The sequence below is a fragment of the Meleagris gallopavo genome, chromosome 1, assembly GCF_905368555.1.
Source record: "Meleagris gallopavo chromosome 1, MGAL_WU_HG_1.1, whole genome shotgun sequence".
Classification (NCBI taxonomy): domain Eukaryota; kingdom Metazoa; phylum Chordata; class Aves; order Galliformes; family Phasianidae; genus Meleagris; species Meleagris gallopavo.
Genome location: NC_139404.1, coordinates 118,004,789 through 118,018,974, shown reverse-complemented (window position 1 = coordinate 118,018,974; position 14,186 = coordinate 118,004,789). Strand labels below are relative to the sequence as shown.

Sequence of the window (14,186 nt, the reverse complement as noted above, 5' to 3'; positions counted from 1 at the left end):
AAATAAAAAAGGATGGGGGGAAAAAGAAGAAAAACAAAAATAGAAGAAAAAAAGAATGTGTGTATGCTGTTTTATTAGCAGCATGTCTGTAACCACAAATTGGGTAACTACTTCAGAAAGGTCACTAGCTACTCCAGACCAGACCTGTGATGGACATTTCCAGAATTCATATAGGACTTGGATGCATCTGCACGGTGTGTACAGTGTCCAAGTACTGGCATGCAAAAGTGACATTCACTAAACTATAAATACATAGATATGAAAGGCAGGTGGTATCTCAGTAGATCCTTAGGTACAGTCTCTTGTATACACCTGCTATTGATGAAAACAACTTTTGGCATGCTATAGCCGATACCCATTAATAAGATGAAGTTCATACATAGCTATGGCAGTGCCTCAATTCAGCCTTCAGTCCTTTAAAGAGAATTGGCTGTTCCTACATTTTGCTACTGGTCATTTTTCATGTCTTATTCTTTGTTCCCCTACCATACAAGTTTTGCACACCCAGTGAACAACTTGATCAAACTCCTACTTACAGATACCTTCAGACCAAGGCATTTTCATCAGCACATATTTTTGCACCTATCACTAAATTTAATTTGGCACAGACTACGAAACATGAGGAAAGAGTTTGTGTGCTCTGCACTTCATGTTTTGCACAGGGTGTGAGCAGTGACAAGAGTGGCATGTGAGCCTTGTGAGGAGCTGAAGTGCTGGAGCATTGGCCCCCACCCATAACAGGGAAGGGGAGGTAGCTGGTGAGCAAATTTATATGGGAAGCACCAGCCAGATTTCTAAGTCCTACCAGCTGCAGCAATTTTGCAGCAAGCTCCTAAAGCAGCAATTCTGGAGTATGCTAAGTCCTTATAAATCATGTTTATCATTATTACTTACAATGCTTTTTCAAAAAAAAAAAATCACTAAATCACTAACTTCCTCAGCTAGATAAGCTTTATCTCCCATTTGCTGTGGCCAGACCCATTCAAGTGACTCAACAGTAACTGGAAAAAGCGATAAAAAGGCAAAAAAAAAATTCTAATAAGAGCTGTAATGATCAAGTACTGGCAAACTCCATGTTTCCAGAATTTTACAATATTTATTAAATACAAACACAGATGGAAAGGAATTGACTTTTTTCCATTTATTTGCACAGTTAAATACTTGAACAGAACTTTGCACTCCTTAATATGAGCACCACTGATAATTTAATTAGAAGTCTCAATAATTTGCCATTTGGATAACAAATAACAACACTATATTTCAGCTTTTCTATTCCCTCTCTTTATCACGTATCACATCCCTCTCTTTATCTATATAGACTTGCAGGACTCGGGAAACTGTTAAGGACTCATTTATTTGTCTTAGTTTATCCCTGAAGTTCTTCCTATAAAAATTTAAATTTTAAAAGCCATTTTCTATGCAAAAAAATGCTTCTAAGTCCAGAAAAAAATGAGTGTCTTCATTTAGGTACTCAGGTTTCCTAGTAGATCAGTGGATCCTCAGAATATTTACCTAGGTTTCTGAAGTGTACAAGAAAAACTGGAAAAACATATTACCTTCTTTTCACAAATTATGAGCTCTGTCCTTGCCTTAGGACATTTATTTTCATACACTCAAAATTTGTGCAGGTAAAGAACCCTTTGATAAAAATACACTGTCTTCAAACTTAGTCCTTTGCCTTCCACCATCTGAAACTATAGAGGCTACCTGACAGGAAAATAAAAACAGTCATTGCTGTTTATAAAAGGAAATGCATATACTGAATTAGATCCAACATTTAATGAAAAAGTCTGAGATTCAAGCCTAGCAAACTGGGAAAAATCCTCCAAACAGCATAGCAGTTGGACTAGGTAATATCCACCTCGTATCTGATGGAGCCTGCTCAGCTTTTTCCCTGAGTGTGATGAGGTACTGTTTATAAAGTCACAGCTGGAATAATGAGAGTAACACTTCCAGAAAGGCTGGTGGCTGGGACAGGCTGCAAATCAGCCTTTCCACATTTCCTTTGACTACTGGAGAGACCTGAAAACATGCTTACAACAATCACTAAGCATGCATTTTAAGAATAAGAGGCCGTGCTGATGAAAGGAAAAGAAAGAGCTTGTCATCAAATCTTACTATTCCTGTAACTATCAAGATCTCAGAGGAGGGAAAGTGGGGAAAAGAAATAATGAAAAACAAGCTGGAGACTTTGATAAGAGGGTTAATAATCTAGGAGATTGAACATCCATCCCAGTCAAAGACCTTCTATGGAAAGGGAGACTCCTTCTCTCTCTTCCTTGAAATTCAAGTCCATCCAAAGACGTGGCTGCTAAATGCATGTTGCAACACAGCCAGAAGGCTGACAATCCAAATACTGAGTTTAGAACAGCAGAAGCACAAGTCAGCAGGCAGAAGTAGACTAAAACCTAATGTATCACCAACAATCGTTCGATACACTCAGAGTTTTTGGGGAAAAGGGATTGAATTTGCCAATTTCTATGAAAGATATATAAGATAAAAATTGACTGACGAGGGATAAATCATGAACTGCTCCATCACTACCTCTGCCCAGTCACTTTGCTGAGATACTGAGTCCTTACTCCTGAAGGACATCTCTAGCACACTGTGACAGCAGCAAATCAAAATCTGCGCCAACACTTTCTTGTGAAAGATTATTAGCCTCTGCAAGTTTCTATATAAGGATTTTGGGTGGTAAAAAAGGGAAACTCAACTCCATTACAGTGCAGTATTACAATCTGATAAGAGGCATATTCAGAACATTTTCCTTTTAGGATTACACAAAGATTATTCTCAAGCTGATGCATAGGTAATTTCTGTAAGTGACTACAAAGATACAGGGAGATAAGAAGGAGGTTATTTTCAGTATGGTCAAAAGGGAGCTAAAGATCTTCTCAGGGTTACCATTTCAGTAAGCTTACTCTTTGAAAACAATATTTCTCAACAGACTTTCTTTTTCTTTAGTCTGTGCATTTCTTCTATCAGCACAGAAGCCATTGTGCACCGTATTCTAACTGCAACTAAGTGAATAACTACTTGTGAATAGTTAGATTGCTTTAGGAAAACTAATGTTAACATATTATCACCTTTTAAAACGGTATCACTAATGTAATTTCTCCCTTTTTATAGCACTTTTCCACTTCAGTAGCGGAAATGTAGCTCTCCTCAACAGACTTGTAAAATTGCACCTATAAATTGTACTGAGCACCTAACATTTTTTCCTCATAGTTCAGGAAAATAAATCATTATCCAAATTGAAGGATTTTTAGAAGCATAAGTTGCTAACATAACATTGCTGTGGACATCAACTCAGTGATTCTCACATGATGTAGTCAAAGAGTAGACACGATATTATGCTGTCCTTCTACACCACACAGATTTACCATCAACCATAGCCACAGGTTTGTTATGTTCTACAGTTCTGCAAGACAGTGAAATTAGACACAACTCCGGTCAATCAATCCTCTTAAGTTACATTTAAATTGTAAGCAATGTTACATTTAAATCAATTAAAATTTAATAACTAAATTTAACAAAGAAAGCAAGCAACAATAATAATAAAGAGCGGAGCTTGGAGCTTCTGCTCTTAAAAATTCACAAGGTCTTTCTTGAGCAGAAGAAATCAAACAAAGACTGAGTAAGACTAGATCACCACTCAATTTAAAAACAAAAAAAATGGAAGAGACGACATGTATCTACTCAGCCTTTCCATTGTAACTTCTAACAAAGCAGAAGATGGGCACTGGAAGTACATACTCAAAGCATCAAGCCTTTTCTCCTCAACTATGCTTTAAAGACAAGCAAGGAAAAAGGACACTGAACGTGACAGAGCTTCTTCATCTTTGTATCCACATGGGAATAATGAATGCTGCGTGCACTGATTTGAACCAAGTAACCTCTAGACTCTTTGGTTACAGGGCATTCACAGTCCTAATATGCTACCTCACTAATACAAGCCTCGTGCAAAAACACAATGTTATTTTTCCTTCTTTTGCCTCAGGCTTTTAACATGCAGGGCATCCTTCTGCTCTACAAACTGAGCTAGGAAATGTCAGAACTGAGATTGCTGTGATACACGGAATGGATACAATCCCTTCTATTAAACACAGATAGGATTTTTGATTGTCAAGAGAAAGAAAAACAAATTTATTTTTAACCATAGATTCTGCATTTAGATTTAATAGCTGTTGCCTTCTCCAGTTGCCTGAGCAATACAACAGATTAAAGCCAAAAACCAGCACGCCTGTTTTTAAACTTCCCCTCAAAATCTGCAGATTCATTTCTAATTCCACCACGCAAAAGCTCTTCCAGTATGTACATAGCAGTCTACAGGAAATCCCTGTCCTTCTCTCTTCCAGGAGGTACAAAGTAGGTTCCAATAAGCTCAAACTTGACCACGTCTGTGAAACAGGATGCTCTGTAACTTACCAGTAAGGCTGTAACACAGACAAAACAATGTACCAAATACTCTTCTGCTGATCTTCAAGGTACCCATAACCTACAAGTCATGGAACAAGTTTGGAGTTGGGTTTGGTCCACTCAGCAGTTTTGGGATGCGGTGTTGTTTTTTGTTTTTTAAATTTTCATGACTAGGTATGAAGGTTCAGACTCTACAAAGAGAAATTTCCACAATCTGCTAGGAAATGCACTCTAAGCTGTCCTACAGCACCAGGAATAGAGCTGTAAGGACAATCAAACTGCTAACACAGACCCAGGAACTCAATCCTACAGCTTAAAAAAATATGCTGATCTGGTGAAAGGCTGCTAGACACCAGGGATCATTGTTAGCTGCTATGGTTACCAACAGAGTTTTAACTCTGCAGACTGTAAACACTGCCACGTATAGAGCCAGATATACAGTTAATTATTTACAAAGCAAAGAAAAATTTGTAGCATAGGCAGAAGAGGAATCTCACGTGCAGAATCACCTGCAACTTAGCTATGTGACTTTCCAGGACCTTTCAGAAATAAGCATTGAAGACACCAAGGTTATTGCTCAAGACATCCTTTTAAGCTGAACTTAAAATGTATTTCAGGATGTTATCTCCAGTTTCTACTCCTATTAACATACTTGGAATAATCTCTGAAGCACAGCAGGGGACATCTCACTAGTTCTGGCTCATTATCCACTTAGCCATCAGAAAAATGCTTTTGAAAAAAAAAAAAAACATCCAGAGAGGAGCTAAAGCTAAGTATGGGTGAAGGTGGAATAAAACAGGGAAATAAGATACTGGCATCATGTTTTTAAGGAAAGCTCATTTAAAAACAACAGCCAAAGAGATATCGAATAATTTCAAAAGGTCAACCAAAAGAAAATGTGCCTTACTAGTGATGCTCTTCACTATTAACTCATCACAGCTTCAACACATCTGACATATCTGCTCAGTGCTTTTGAGACCATTACATTTACTGTCAGCCTTGTTCAGGTAGGCCTCCTCCTTTGGAATTATTTTCAGAAATACCAGCAGTCTGCCTAGAAGCTGAATCATGGATTCCTTCTACGTAGTCTCAAAGACTGGCCAATTAGTTTGCTATGAATCTTAGTAATTAAACAGATAATTCCACATTTTTAGAAAGATATGTCTGTAAAAAGTGTGAAAATAATTTTCTTAAGATGGGATAAGATATCCATACGCACATTTCATTATTACACATCATTTTTATTCAGGAATGGAGTTACCCTTTCCTCAAATTTCAAACAAATACTTTAAATGACATGAATGTAGTATAACTGGTGCTCAGACTGCAAAAACATTGTGAAAAATAATGAAGCTTAAATAGTTCAGCTCCTGCTCTTTTCCCTCTGCTCCAAATTCTGCAGTGTCAGAGCTCTCACAAGCAGTACCTTTGCTCAGAGCGTAGCAGAGCAGATCCACATGCCAGCATGCCTGAAACACGTCAGCACGGCTAGCACATAAGCCTAGATGAATGGCAGTTCAATTTTTACAAGCGCCATCAGCCCACAAGCACAGCCAGATCTCTGCAGAGATTTTCTGTTGCTGCCTAAGCCCTGCCGCTGTCACCTGGGCAAGCTATGGTATTAAGAAGGGGAATGTGAGCGCAAGGCAGAAAGCATTTTGTGAAACATCAACTACATAGAGATACCGGCCTTGCAGTGATCCTGCAAACCCACTGATCTTTGGCCAAACTACCTCTGCCTTTTACACACCAACTCCTTCCCATATTACAGAGAGAAGAAAGGAAACTTGAGGGCAAGTGACTAATGTGTGCATGGCTGAAATATTAATCACTTCTTGCTTTATATTAGCTCTGACTTAAGCACATGTATCTAAACATATTTGGAAAATAGAAGCCTTATCTATCCTTCCAGTGACACTAGAGAGCGCATAGAAATAATTATGCCTCTTAGGCACACATCACACGGCGATCCTCTTGTGTACATGTAATGTAGTAATAGTTTATATTGGCATTTTGCATCTTGTATAGGTTAAAGGTTGTTTCATTTTTAGATACGCAGTAAATGCTGCCCAGTACAGCAATAGAATTAACCTGCCAGGTCAGAACATCAGCCTATACTACTTCAACATCAGAAAAAGTGATAACACAGCTATCTTGGTTTTCTTGCCAATTAAACCGGTACACTAAGATTCCATATGGATTCTGAGTACTTCTGTTTTCAGTCTCCTTCATTACCAAGATATTTCATTGGATAACCCCTCAGCTCTGCAATCACACTACACAGAGAGTAACTCCTCTCCCCCATTTGGATAATGATTTGTTTTCCTGAGATTTGAGGAAAAAAGATGGGGAGAAAAAAGTGCTGGAGGTAACGAATGAATCCCGAGACTCCAAAGAAACTGTAAGAAGATGGAAACAACAGTAATGTCTACTTCCATATGCATTGAGAGAGCAACAAAGATTGTGAAACAACCCTGGAGCACTTTATAATGGTGACTGAAAATCCATTCACCATCTCAAAGGAAAAACAAGCCTCCTATCAACACCACAAGAAGCCAGTCCATCTCTTCCTCATCCTTTTCCCCTGCAGTTTGCACCATTTTGTTCTAATAATCTTGCACAGGTTTTCACCGGGAGCAGCTCCGAGCCCAGTGAAGGATCCAGCAGTAACAACAAGTTGAGTGAAGGCACCATCCAAGACCTTGCTATTGCAAAGTCAGAGAACACACTTGCTGCAACAGGAGAGAATACTGAAAATGTGCCTTCATTTTCCAAAGGAGAAGCCACTTCATGAAGAAAAGACGTGGAGCTGTCTGCTTAACAACAACGCACTTAATACGAAATTAAAAAGGTTCGGTTTTACAATGCAAGAGAGCTTCCAAAGCACACGAAAACTCCTTGTTTTAGCTTTCACCACTTCAGCTGTTTGTAACATATTTAAACTGCCTGCACTGAGGAGAAAATTGAGCAGGATCTCTGTAATGCAATTGCTACTGTCATAATAGTTATGTGCTTCCAAATCTATTTAGTGGGCTCTGGAGCACAGTACAAATCTTGTAAGGGTGGCTCAGCATTTCTGCCTCCCTAGCAGTGAGCAGATATCTCAGTCAATACTATATAGCTAATTGCAGATTTATCCCTGTCTGCATCACCATTACCTCTTAACTGCTGCTATGCTATTTTTTGCTGCAACAGATGTTTTTTTTTTTTCTTTTGGCATATAAGGAAATACATTTTGCTGTTTCACGATTCTTTTTCCTTCCTGAAAAAATGTAATCTGGAACTAAAATCATCTGCATTTCAAGCTGCAAACCTTGTGCTTAAGAGCTACCAGTGTAACACACACATGATGCTGTACAAACTGGGGTAAAACACACTTGGAACAAGGACAAGTAGTACAATATTTTTTAATAATCAAATTTTACTTAATTCACAGCAGCCAACAATATATAATAAGATAAAAAGATTCCAAGGTAAAGTGAATTGTGATTAACCAAATACATTCTTTGGTATGTGGACTTACAGCATGCCCAGAGGCAGTCATGCCCGTCCCTAGTTAGAAGTTCTATAACAGAAAGCGCTGTAACAGAAGAATAGTATCTCCAGCTAGAAACCCAATTTACCTTTATATTTTTGTTGGTGGTATTTTGTATTTGGAAGCTATCCACATTCTTCATTTATTTGATTTTATGCATTATGGATTCAAACAAAGCCAAATAATTTGGCTGATGCAGTAGTGAACATTTCATGCTTTTCAAACGGTTGCTAGAATTAAAGATAGGGAAACATCTACTTCGTATGAATAGTTATTTCTCTGGTTTTGTTTTAAAGCAAAAAGACACATTCAACAACAAAACCAAACAGCTTTTTTTCCTTTGGAAATGTAACTTATCCTTGTATAACCTGTACAAGATCTGAGTAAGTACTCTCCAATACTGCAAGCTGCTTCCTATTCTTTATCTAGCCATTATCTTGAAAAGGTTCTTTAAGAATCTACAAAATGAAATGTCTGAGATTTGAAAGAGAAAAATAAACCAAAATCTTCCATTAATTTCTCTCATTTCTAACAGGAATCTATATCTAGAAAAAACTACCTTAGAATCCTGAACCTTTGCATAACACACACTTAGAATCACGTTACAATATGACATGCCTTTAAATATTACCATGAGTAATATAAGGAATGTGCTTTTGGGTAGCCAAATAAAAATCTGACCAATGCAGTGGGGAAAAAAAAAAAAAAAAAGTCACTTGAAAACAAAAATGCTCACAATTGTCAGACTTAAGAACAGTTGCTGAAATCTCTACAGATTTCACCCTCACTGAGCAAGTTGGAGACTCTGTCCAGTTCTAAAGCCAACCGCGCTGCACATGCTGGGATACTTGAGAGCATTTACTGCGAGACTGCAAAAACAAGGGCAGAATTTTCCTTTCCCAACAGCTCTCAGTTGTACCAGATGGCGATAGAACCCAGCACAGAAACTTGCACCAAGACTAAGCCTGGTGCTTCCAGTGCTCCCATGCCAGCACTGCAGCAGAAGGAAATCATCACAGATCAATATAGAGAAACAAAAATACCAAGGGATGAGAAGCTAATAAATTCTAATATGGATTTACCCAAAAAACTTGTTGAAGCAAAAAACCAGGGCAGAATGGAGGATGAATCAGAGAATTTAGGTTCATGATCTGCCATACAAGGAGGGAAGCAAACACAGAATCTGACAGAAAGAGGAGGAGATTGCAAAAGACACAAGCTTAAGAAGCCTTCCAGGTATGACTAGGGAAGGGGCAGTCATATTTAGCATAGAAATAAGCACCAAAAATGTGCTGCAGCTTACCTGGGGGAAGAGCCAGGAGGAAGGGATGGAAAGCAATTGAAACAAGATAAGGAGCCTGAATAAAATAAAACGAAAATACAAAGCCTGGAGTAAGGCAGGAGTCTAGTGGAAAAAGTCTCATTTCATGTAATTAAAGACTAAAGAAATGTTAAGTCCTGGGTAAACTGACATTTCCTGTAGTACTGCATGCAGTTCTGCAATAAAGAAAGGACTGATTACACTACTGGAGATAAAATGAAGGACTGGGAGGAAGATCATTTGAAAGGATATGGGAAAACTTGAAAGAGGAAATCAAAAGCGCTTGGTTTGTTTGCTAGGTTTAAAATACAAATGATTATTCTCTGTAAATATATCTAGGGGGAAGGAATGGTAAAATAACAGGAAAAAAAGGAATCTCCCTGGAGACACTCAAGGCTGGACGGGGCTCTGAGCACCCTGATGTAGCTGTGGTGCCCCTGTTCACTGCAGGAGAGTTGGACTAGGTGGCCTTCAGAGGTCCCTTCCAACTCTAATGATTCCACGATCCTATTAAACAAAACTATAAATAATGAGAACAAACGAGCCAAGATTTGCCAGGAGTAATGTGAGGCTAAACATGAATGTATTTATTTTTACTTTTTTTTTTTTTTTAAATCATGAAGGAAGTATCTTCATAACATCTGAAAAGAAGCAATGAGAACTGCTTTAAAAATGCACAAACATAACCGAAGTCCTAAAAGCTAAAACCCTCTATTAAAAAAACCCCAAACTTTCAAGCACCACCTCTAAATCTTTCAAAGAAGAACTTGCTGAGCTGATGAGATAAGCTCTGAGGTGTGTAACAGCCCCAGGCCCCTCACCTGGAGGCCGTACACTTCCCCTCCCCATGTCAGGGAACCAGGAGCCAGGAACATGCTCTAAGACAAAAGCCACACGTGATTCTTCTCTCTGCCAGCTTTGCTTTTAGCCTCCTCACATCCAACAGTGACAGCCAAAAGCAGAGAGCCAGCAAACTATGCTTTACCAACAGACAGACACAGAAATGCAGTGCTTTGGTGATCTTTGTCCTTCTTCTTAAGCTCTGTGCTTTGACTTCAAAACATTAATAATGCTTCTTCTGACAGCCCTGTGTACAACAGCTCCTGCTCTAAGGAAAGCAGCATTAACTGAATGATTCTTGTAATATAAAAATACACTTTACTGAAAGACCTATAAACTGAAATAACTGGATTTCTGGATTTATTCTGGGACCCAGCGTAAGTCAAAAATAACATGTATGCACTTATTATCTACTCTGAAAAGAAGCCCTGTTCTGTTTTTAACTGCTGGTTAATCATCATCCTACTCACATTTAGAATAAATGTGCTCATATTCAAGGACAAAGTATTATTTCCACTGCAGTTCAATCAGAACTACAGTGTCCCTTTGAGTGGAGATGAGGATTCCACTCCAGACAAAAGATCTGCCTTAAAACTACAGAATGGAGTAGTTACAATCAGTTCATTTTTCCGTTCAGGAGAAAAGCTGGTACAAAACACCACAACTGAAAACATTTCATTTTTATTTCACCAGTGTGATTCAAAAAGAAACCGATGCAAAATAATCATAGAATCATAGAATGCCTTGGGTTGAAAAAGACCACAGTGATCATCTAGTTTCAACCCCTCTGCTATGTGCACGGTTGCCAACCACCAGACCAGGTTTAACCGCAACTTCTTCTGCTAGGAGGAAGACACACGCATCTCCACGATGGAGAGCTCACCCAAATGTTGATGGAATGTTTCATTCAGCAGTTACTTGGCATCTTTTCGGTGAAAAAAGGCACAAAAGCACTCCACTGTTAAGTACATATATCGTTCTGTGGATGTATTGTAACGAATGCTTTCAGTTTGCGCAGTCATTTTCAAAAACCCCTCTGTAAGACCATTAATCAATATTTAAACAGGACTAGAAACTCCACCTAAATCATCTTCCTACAATGGCAGACTCCAGCACACCCATACACTTATCACTCTTTTTGCCCTTATTCTTGACTCCCTGACTTCAAGGATACTATATGCTAATCACATGTAAAATAAAAAATGCTTTAGGTTAAAGCCAGATTGTTCACAGATGCCCTACAGCTCCCTAGAAAAAGGCTTTGGCTCTGATCACACTCAAATCTGTTTCTGTCTACACTTTTTTTTTTTTTTTCCCCCAGCTGCATTAATACTTCGCAGCTGTATCTTTGCATCCAGGTTTTAATATAGTTTCTTCTGATCCAAAAGGTCCACTCCCTGGTAAATGACAGAAAATGCATGCACTCAAGCTTATTAGCAGCTCAATGAAATTACCTTGATTTGTCTGCAATATGACAAAAAAATAATAAATATAAGCATTCATGTTTTTCTAAATGCATGATTCCATTTCAAACACAGCCTACCGACTGCTCCAAAATCTAATTGTGGATTTATCCCTGTCTGCACCACTATTCCCTCTTAACTACTGCAATGCTTTTTAAGAAAAAAAAATGTGCATCAAGTAGGTAAATTATTAAAAAAATAACATTTAAAATCCAATATATCGCACTCCTATGGGAATTAATGTGTTCTGCCTTCATGTAGATATTTGATACAACAGAAAGTAGCATTTAATTGCTCCATTCCTCCTGTGATAAATGTCAGGCTGTGTTTCCACGTTCTCACTACGGGTTAGGTTTGCAGCTGACAGGCAACCCATGCTGAGCAAAAGCTGGATGCAGGTAACTGCTCTGAGGGGGTTGCACACCACTGCCCAGCAGAGCGGCTTCTCTAGAGCAGAAATGGAGGAGAAGGAAGTGAGAAGAGGAAGAAGCAAAGACAAAGAAGTCTCATGGGTTGCACATGTACAGATAACACTCTCAGGGAATTTCTACAAATTTTTGAAGGAAGCTTTAGAAATTAGCACAGTCCAAAAGTAGCACGCTGAAAGGTGAAGAAGACATGGCAGTCACTGCTTGCCACCACCCTACAACAGCCATCTCAAGGTAGGTTGCAGGTTATCAGGTCTGGGCTTACAGCTCTGAAGAGGGCAACAAGAACAGAGAGCTCCGAGCACCCATCTCACTTCTCTGTCCGCACAGCCCCTTAACCAACGCTGACTTGGCCGCACATGTGTGCAAGCAGGCAGTGTTGAAGCCCAACAGAGTCCAAAGCAGTCAGGGCTCATTTAAATATCAATGTGCAAGTTAGATTTCTTGTGACAACATGCAGACATGCTGTCTGAGCATCCTGGGAGTTTTTTTCTTCCATGGAAAGAATTAAGAACTCAAAAGTTCATTAGGGAGAAAAAAAGCAAAGACTTATTAAATTTTTTTTATACAGGCACCCGGTCTTGGGGACAGAATAGCAGTCTAGACAGAGTACTGCTATTTTTACTGTGCCTACATCACATATAACATGGGTCACCCAACATGACTTTGGATTTATTGAGGCCTGCCGTTACAGAAGATGCACCACACACGCTGAAACATTTTTGGCATAGCTTAATGGAAAGCAGACTTGCACTAACAAAGACATTCACTAGCCTTCACTTCCAGGTTTTGTTTTGTTGTGTTTTAAGTCAGCCAAAATCTTGCATAGGTAAAAGAAAGCATCAACAAAGTACCCAGAGGAAGTAAATTTATCACAAGATTAAAAATTTAAGTCATGACAGAAAAATATTTTTCACCGAGCAGCGAAGACATTTTATTATTAAGCTTGCTCTAGAAGACGTTATACTTCCACTTCAGTAAAAACACAGAAATGAGGAATAAGGACTGTTCACTTAAGGTAATCCTTCACTTCACAATCCTTTCAACTTATACAAACCCACGTTTATGCTCTCTTTTGCACTAAACATACCAACAGTTTCATTTAAGTCTGATCACAAGCCAACCTTGGGGCTGTATTTTAAACACTTCAGACCCTCCAATCAGCCCGTAACAACACCTCTATGCTATGAATCTAAAATGTATATCACTTCCCTATATGCAAGGAAAAAAAAGAACGCCTTCCTCTTGCAGGAACTGCATTCACTAGCTGTAAATTACGGGGGTTACAACAGGCTAGCCAAGCAAAGTCATCCGCACCAATCATAGACAACACATGTGACCACTTTACAAAGATGCTTATACAGCGTAAATTGTTGCATTTACTTTTAGTATGTAAACTGGCTAGTCTTAAAAAAACCATGCAGGCATTTCTTACAGTAAATTGCACCCCAAAGATCAGCTGTCACAAGTATGCTGTATAATAATCATAGGTGTCAAATTGAGGATTTCTTGAGACATCTACAGATTACTTTTCTTTCCCCTTCTCCTCTGCATCCATCGCAGCAGCTACTAGACAGAACTAACATTCAAAGCCACTCAACAGGCCAGACCAAATTTATTCCTACTTTTATCTTCTATGCCTGAATCTTTTGCACCTCTTTATTCACCTATATATCTGATTTCTCTGATTTTCATTTGGAGATAAGTGGTCAATAACAATACATCTGTTGTTTCTCTTACACCAAAGGATTAGGTCACACAGCTGTTGATAACTTAAAAACAATCGGCCATTCACACAGTGATGTAAACATGCGCATTTGCATGGCTTGATGAAATACAGACTTGCTCCTACCAAGAATATCAGGGTTGCAGCCATGACGCAAATTAGAATTTTTCAGGGTTGAATATGCTTTTCTGACAATATCACAGACCAAAGAGAGAGACTATCTTCCTTATTACTTGATCTCTAAACTCCATCAGTTATTTTCTAGCTCCTCAGCATACTAAAAACCTGGTTTTAAACATCAAATATATTAAAAATATAATTTTCCCTAAATCAAATTTATTGATGGTAAATTTAGGAATCCCAATCACTTCTAAAATACAACCTGTCCAGCTGCCTCCCATTGCTCTCTCCTAGACCAGGAGCTCAACTATCAGTAACTTTCTGCAGCACTGCA

The 14,186-nt window shown here is 38.7% G+C and overlaps 1 protein-coding gene across 6 annotated transcripts in view; it reads right to left on the bottom strand.

Annotated features, from left to right (window-relative positions):
• Positions 1-14,186, bottom strand: part of SH3KBP1 (SH3 domain containing kinase binding protein 1) — a 225,486-nt gene that overhangs the window by 162,392 nt on the left and 48,908 nt on the right. The gene's annotated exons all lie outside the window — the stretch shown is intronic.